We start from the raw sequence: 7,990 nt of genomic DNA, 5'->3' as shown, positions 1-7,990 counted from the left end.
CAGAAATTCAAGGTCAGCCTGGGTGATGACCCTGAACAAACAAGCAGACCACGACCACCACCAACGACAAAGCTGGGCATGGTGGCATTTGATGCCAGTACTTGGAAAGCAGAGGCAGCAGAATCAGGAGTTCAAGGTCAACCTTAACTACATCATGAATTCAAGAGTTCAAGAACAGCCTGGGCTACAAGACAGCCTGTGTGAAAAACACAAAACAAAGCACAAAACAAACAAATTAAAAAAAAAATGTCACTTGAAGCAAGGAAAGGAACAGGGGACCGCTGTGCCTCCCTGTGTCTCTCTTCACCAGCTGTTATGAAGTGAACAGACTCCTCCACATGTCCACCACGATGTACTCGCTGCTGGAGGCCAAAACCAATAGGACCACTTGAATGGAACCTCTGAAACTCCCTGTGTAACTGGGTTCCCTCAGATATCCTGTCGCAGTAATAGAAAGCTGATCAACACGTTTAAGGGTGGGGCTAGGACTTGTGCGAGTGTGGTAGCTACCGTAGGATCTAGTCCCTTATCTAGTACCCAGCGGCCACTTTACCAAAATGTGTATTTTGTTTTGTTTTGTTTTGTTTTTCGAGACAGGGTTTCTCTGTGTAGCTTTGCGCCTTTCCTGGAACTCACTTGGTAGTCCAAGCTGGCCTTGAACTCACAGAGATCCGCCTGGCTCTGCCTCCCGAGTGCTGGGATTAAAGGCGTGCGCCACCACCGCCCGGCCAAAATGTGTATTTTTTAAAATGATTTATTTATCTTTATTTTATGTGCATTGGTGTTTTGCCTGCATATATGTCTGTGTGAAGGTGTGGAATTCCCTGGAGGTAGGGTTACAGGCAGTTGTAGGCTGCCATGTGGGTGCTGGGAATTGAACCCAGGTCCTTTGGAAGAACAGTGAGTGCTCTTAACTGCTGAACCATCTCTCCAGCCCCATGTATTGTTATATAATAAGAACAGACAGAAGTTCTACTAAAGATTAGAAAAACAAAATATCACAGTGCTTGCACTCTTCTTGGTGTCTTCTGAAGTTAGAATACCTACCTACCTTTGTCCCTTTCTTCTTTCCTTAGTTCTTACATTTTGGTTGTGAGCCTAGCCTGTAACAGCTGAGCCATCTCTCCTGCCCCCTTCCTTACTTTCTTTTCTGTTGTTTTGGGGTTTTTTTGAGACAGTTTTACTACATAGCTTAGACAGACAAGCTTGTGATTCTCCTGCCTCAGTCTCCAAGGGCTGGGGTTAGAGGCATACAAATCCATCAAGTATTTGGATGCTGTTAACGGGAAATATAATTCTTAGCACATAACAGTTTTTAATTGGTTACATTTCACACCTTTCCAAAGAAGAGGACCTTAGAACCTAGGAATCAGTAACAGGTGTAACAGTACTTTCTAGTCAGGACCGCTGGCCCAAAAAGAAATGACACAGAAACTTATTAATTATGAAAGCTTGGCCTTTAGCTTAGGCTTATAACTTACCACTTAAATTAATGCATTTATAATCTACACTATCTCACGGCGTTACTTCTCTTCCATCCCGCACCTCCTGTTTCCTCTCCCTGTCTCCTGGCATCTCCTTCTTGAGCTCAGATTCATCCTCCTCTTCCTCTTTCTTCCTGAAAATCCCTGCCAATGTCTCTTGCCCAGCTATTGGCTATTCAGCTGTTTATTACACCAATCACAGCAGTACATCTTCAAACAGTGTAAACAAATATTCCACAACAAAAAGACACTTTTATCTGCAAATGGCTACTGCCCACCAAGGTGTTATTTTTATAAGAAATAAATTAAATTCATACCAGCAAGGCTTGGACTCATGAATGACTAAGTCTGTGTGCTTCTTTATGGCTCTGGAGATTGAACCTAGAGCCTCCTGCACTGGAGGCTTGTTCTGCCGCTGAGCTGTATCTCCATATCTTCCCTATCCCCCATCCATTTTTAGCTTGCTGTTTGGAGGCAAGGTCTCACTGCATCACACAGCTGGTCTTGAACTTGTGACAAACCCCCACCAGCCTCCTGAGCTGCTGGCATTTGCAGAAGGCCTAGCCCAAGGCTGTACTTCCCGGCTAGAGTTGGGGGCGGGGGAAGAGTATGAGGTGATAGAAATTGTGTTTAGACTTAGTCTTTACGTAGTCTTAAACGGCCATAGGCATGAAGCTACACTGTTTACACAGTTGGAAATAAAGCAGCCTTCAAACACGGGGCACGACTTTCCCTTTGACAATGGAAGTATGATACTCAGAGATCCCATAACTTTAAGACACAAAGATCTTCTACGTTTGTGTGTGTACGTGTGTGGCCACAGTGGAGGTCAAAGGACAACTTGTGTTGATTCTTTCTCTCCTATCACAAAGATACTCAGGCTGTCAGAGTTGGCACCAAGCACCTTTAGCCTCTCAGTCATATTGCTGGTCCCAGAATTTATTATTTATTTATTTATTTATTTATTTATTTATTTATTTATTTATTTATTTATTTATTTATTTAGGTGTATTTGTGTTCCTGCTTGTCTGTATGTGTGTCACGTGTATTCTGGTGCCTTTGAAGGCCAGGAGGAGGGTTTGGGATCCCCTGGAACTGAAGTTACTGGTAATTATGATGTGGGTGCTGGAAACCACATGGATGGCCTCAAACTCACTACGTAGCTGAAAATGACCTTGAACTTCTGCCTCTACCTCCTGAGTGTTAAGTTTTTGCATGCAGATTATCACTCTGGGTTTCAAAAGGAAACTATTTTAAGCAGTTAAAATTATATTTAAAATGATAGTTAAGGGCTGGCTCCATGAGTAAGAGTACATGCTCTTGCAGAGGACCCAAGTTCAGTTCCCAGCATGCATATCGGGCCTCTCAGAACTACCTGTAACTGCTGTTCCAGGGGATCTGAAGTCCTCTTCTGTCTTCTTCTCCAGGGACTGCATTGATATGCATACAGGGACACACACACACACACACACACACACACACACACACACACACACATAATTAAAAATAAAAGTAAAGCACAGCTCAGAATTAAAACCGCACATTAGGTCTGTCTGGAAAGACGAAGCATGATAGTGTGGGTCTTAGCAGGGTCTTGCTTCTCAGCCTCTTGTCTTGTAGCTCACTTATCAGAGGATAATATCCCCCGATGACTGCAGCTACTCTGACATAAATGCAGTTTACATATGAAAATCCAGAGAAAATGCAGCTAAAGCCTGGCTTTGCGGGGAGTTAGGGCCAGTGAGGACCTTAGGTTCAAGGTTAACCTGAGCTATATAGAAAGAGAGATTTCCAAACAGATAGATGAACAAACAAAAAATCTAAGAAGAGACGTGTCAGGAAACAATGTCTGAACATTTTCATTGAATCTCTCCACCCGTTCTGGTCAACATTTTCTAAGTAGTAAACAGTGGACACTCATAAAAGGAGCTGCAAAAGGTATAAAGCCTTTGAGAGCAGGACTCTGTTACTCTAGGTGGAATTAGAAGTATGTTTTTACTTAGCTACAAATTACCTAGCTCATGAGTTTCAGGCTCAGTGCTTAGACTGAGCATCATGGTGAGCTCCCCCTCCCCCCACAGGCTGTCTCCGCAGAACATGCACTTTATAGGGAGAACTAGGCCCAAATCGAATAATCCCAAAGAGAACTATGTGGTGAGAAACAGTACCGCATGCCACACAGTCTAATTTCTCTAACATAGCAATCTATCTAGTAGGCAAGAGAGGCCATGGGACTGGCGGAGCTGAACAAGTGGGAGCAACATTCCAGGTTGGGGTGACGGGAGCATTCCTTGAGAGGGGAGGCTGCCCCAGCTTGCGCAGACACCACACTCGGTCCTGTCCACTCTTGCTGGACACCCCAAAAGATTTCTCCAGACGGGTCCTTCTTGGAGGCCATCACAGGAGGATCTAGGGTCACAGCTGGCTGACTCAAATGTAGAGCTTGTCCCAACCTGCTTTTGCCATGCCAGCAGCACGTGGGTTGTCTGTTTTATTGGAGGGACTGAGGGACCCACCTCCCAGAGCATGCAATGCTGTTAGGACTCCATGAAAATGTTTTCATGTCGTAATTCCTTTAAAAACCATGAAGAAGGAGCTGAGGAGATGGTTTAGAGGTTAAGAGCACTGGCTGTTCTTCCGGAGGTCCTGAGTTCAATTCCCAGCAACCACATGATGGCTCACAACCATCTGTTATGAGATCTGGTGCCCTCTTCTGGCTTGCAGGCATACATGCAAAGCAGAATAGTGTATACATAATAAATAAATAAACCTTTAAAAAAAAAAAAAAAGAAGAAGAAGAAGGAGGAGGAGGAGGAGGAGGAGGAGGAGGAGGAGGAGGAGGAGGAGGAGAAGAAGAAGAAGAAGAAGAAGAAGAAGAAGAAGAAGAAGAAGAAGAAGAAGAAGAAGAAGAAGAAGCCGGGCGGTAGTGGCGCACGCCTTTAATCCCAGCACTCAGAAGGCAGAGCCAGGCGGATCTCTGTGAGTTCGAGGCCAGCCTGGTCTACAAAGTTAGTTCCAGGAAAGGCGCAAAGCTACACAGAGAAACCCTGTCTCGAAAAACCAAACAAACAAACGAACAAACAAACAAAACATAACATGAAGAAAAAATGAACATAACAAAAAATGTGCAGTGGTTCCCCACCCCTCTATCTGAAGTCTCAGTCTCCCACAGTCAACCATGCCCCCCAATTTTTAAATGGAAAATTCAAGAAATAAACAATTAGGATAGGTTATAGCTCAGCCAGTAAAATGCTTGCTTGGCAGGTGGGACGACCCAGGTTCAACCACCAGTGTAAAAAGAGGAGGGTGGAAAGAGAGGGGAGGCGGGAGGGCAAGGAAAAGAAGTGGGGGGATTACTGTGTTGTAACCACTTCGGGAGAGACCATCCATAGCATACCATGTGGTGTTAGAACTGCTCTGTTCTGCTATTAGTGTGGCTCATCTCTCACCGCGCTTACCTCATAACTTAAACGTCACCACAAGTATTCGTAAGAAGACGCAGTGGACATAGAGGGCAGGCATCTAGCTTCAGACATCTCCTGGGGATTTTACTTGGAGAATGTCCTCAAGAACAAGAGGGGATGTTTATGTGTTTAAGATACTAAGGCCACCCTCTGTGTCACCTCCTTCAGAAGGCCAACCTCGACGGCCTCTCTTGCCCACCAGATAGACTGCTATCTGTTAGAGAAGTTAGACTGTGTGGCATGTGGTACTGTTTCTCACCACATAGTTCTCTTTGAGATTATTTGACTTAGGCCTAGTTCCTCCTACAAAGTGCACGTTCTGTGGAGACAGGGTGTGTGTGCTGCTCAGGCTAAGCACTGAGCTAACTTCACAAGCTAGGTAATTCATAGCTAAGTAAAAATATGCTTCTCATGTAAGTCCAGACTTCTAAGCAGAGTCAGGTGTGCTGATAAACATCTGGGGCTCCAGGTCAGCCCTGAAATCACCAGGGGGGATGAGAACTGTCAGAGCATGCTGTGTGACCGAGCTGCCATGTTTGGTGGCTTGGGTTGTTAAATGCGCTTTCTGCTTCATGGTATTTTCAGCTCGTGGTGGTTTATTGGGACATTGTCCCGTCATGGACTGAAGGGCACCCGTGCCACAGATGGAGTCACTTAAGCAACAGAAAGCAAGTTCCCTCAAATTCCCATAGGCTGAAACTCCACCAGCAAGGTGTGGAGAAGTGTGGAGAAGATTGGTGCCCACAAGCTGAGGAGAACCTGTTTCAGGCTCTTCTCCTTCTCTTGGTGGCCTTGTCTGTGGCCACCTCCTGGGTTTCTCCACATGATTGGCCCTCTGTGTATGTCTGCATCCCCTGCTCTGCATTGGGACACGGGTCATGTTTGATTAGTGCCCGCCCTGACGGCTTCACTTCAGTGTGACTGCATCTACACAGATCCTATCTGTAAAGAAGGTCACAGTCTGAGGTACTGAGGCTTAGGGCGCCAGCATATGCACGTTGGAAGAACACAGGCCCACCCATCATGAGGGCTCATGGATCGAGTCTGGCCCATTGTCTGTTTTATATAGCCCATGGGCTATTTATTTATAAGTTATTGGGAGAAGAAAAGCATTTCATGACCCATGAACAGGATGTGCAATCCATATTGCAGGGCCATGAAGCAAGCTGTAACTGGAATGCGGCCATGCTCGCTCACTTCCACATCTCCCGTGGCTGCTTTCTGTCTACAGCAGAGCAATTGCAACACACGCCATATGGCTTATAAAAGCTTAAGTATTTGTTATCTGTTCTTCACATGAAAAATTGCTCCAGAGCAATGACAGCAGACGTGGAAAAACTATGAATGGGAGCAAGAGTCATTGAGACAAGATCAACACGATGTGGGGGGAGGCCAGGGAAGAGGAATTGGCTATCAATGATTCCTGTTTCTCTAGCATCCCCCACCCACATTACTATATGGCCCAGGATGTGCCCAGTGACTGAACCTATGTTTAGACTAATGTACAAATGCTTGGCCTACAAGTTTGAAAAAAAAAAAAAAAGAAGGAAAGAAAGAAAAGAATAAGAAAACTTTTTTTTTTTCCTCCTGTGAGAAACATTATACTGATGAAATGAGACAATAGAATCCAAACCCAGGCTGATCTGCTAGACTACCACTCTAAGACTTCATTAAATAAGAGACCAGTGAGCCTTCAGGGGCAGTGGTGGAGCCTTATGTCAATTGAACCCCAGGGTCCCCTGTGTGATGCATCCCCACAAAAGTTTATGTGCTGGAAACTCAGTCCCCAAAGTACTTGCTGGTGGTGTTTAGAGGTGGAGCCTTGGAAATCGATTAGGGTTAGATAAGAAAATAAGGACAACATCTCTTGATGGGCTTAATGAGAAGGGGAGGGGACTCTTGTGTCTACAGGTGGATTAGTTTGCTGTCTATCGCTGTAATGGCTAAAAGTCACGTGGGGAGGAAAGAGTTGACTTCATTTTATAGCTTCCATGGCTCCCTCAGTCTGCTTTCTTATACAACCTAGGACCCTGAGCTCAGGGGTGGCTGGGCTCTCCCACATCAATCATTAATCAAGAAAATGCCCCACAAGGCTGGAGAGATGGCTCAGTGGTTAAGAGCACTGGCTGCTCTTGCGGAGAATCCAGGTTTTGTTCCCAGCACCCACACGATGGCTCACAGTCACCTATAGCTCCACTCCCACGGGATCAGGTGCCCTCTTCTGGCCTTTGGAGACATCAGACCCACAGATGGTGCGCATACTTGCAGGTGAAACACCTATACACATTAAATAAATAACTGAATAAATAAATAAGCCTTAAAAAAAGAAAGAAAGTGTCCTCACAGATTTGCCCAGGCTAATCTGATGTAGGCAATTCCTCAGTCGATGATGTCTTCTTCCCAAGAGCCTCTAGCTGTGTCAAGTACAGCAGGATGCTGTAATCCCTTTTCGCTATGACTGATGCAACAAGGGGCCTGGGCAGACGCTGGCACTTTGATTTTGGATTTTCGAGACTCGTGTGAGAAATAAATTTCTTTATAAATTACCCAGGCTCTAGTATTTTGTGGAAGAACCCAACGGGAGGCTAGAGAATGGTTAAGGGTGCTTACTCCAGCCCCATGAGTCCAATCCCTTCCACCTCTGCAGGCACCTGCACACAGGACGTACAACACCCTCACACTCATGCAGATAAAAACAACCACAAACCCCACACATACAAAACAGACTAGGATACCTGCCTGGCTGGTGTTAGTGGATACCCAGCCATCTTTCTAAGGCCATCAGCCTGTTTCCTGGAATGTTATTTCCCCCTCTAGGTGTTTAGTTCCTCTATCCCTCAAACCCAGTTGATCCCCTGCATCCTTGTCTGGGAAAAGCAGCAGAGAGAAGAAGGAGCTGACTTCTTGGAAGAACTGCCTGTGAAAGGAGAGAATGTGGGAGACAGCACCTTCTAGAGGACCATTGGCCAAGCAACCAGACCAGACAAAGGGAATGGACAGATGGAGACAGCAGGAAGCCCAGCAGGTGTGAGTGGGCCTTTC

This window comes from Peromyscus eremicus, chromosome 9 (genome assembly GCF_949786415.1).
Source record: "Peromyscus eremicus chromosome 9, PerEre_H2_v1, whole genome shotgun sequence".
Classification (NCBI taxonomy): Eukaryota; Metazoa; Chordata; class Mammalia; order Rodentia; family Cricetidae; genus Peromyscus; species Peromyscus eremicus.
Note: the sequence above shows the minus strand (reverse complement) of the source record.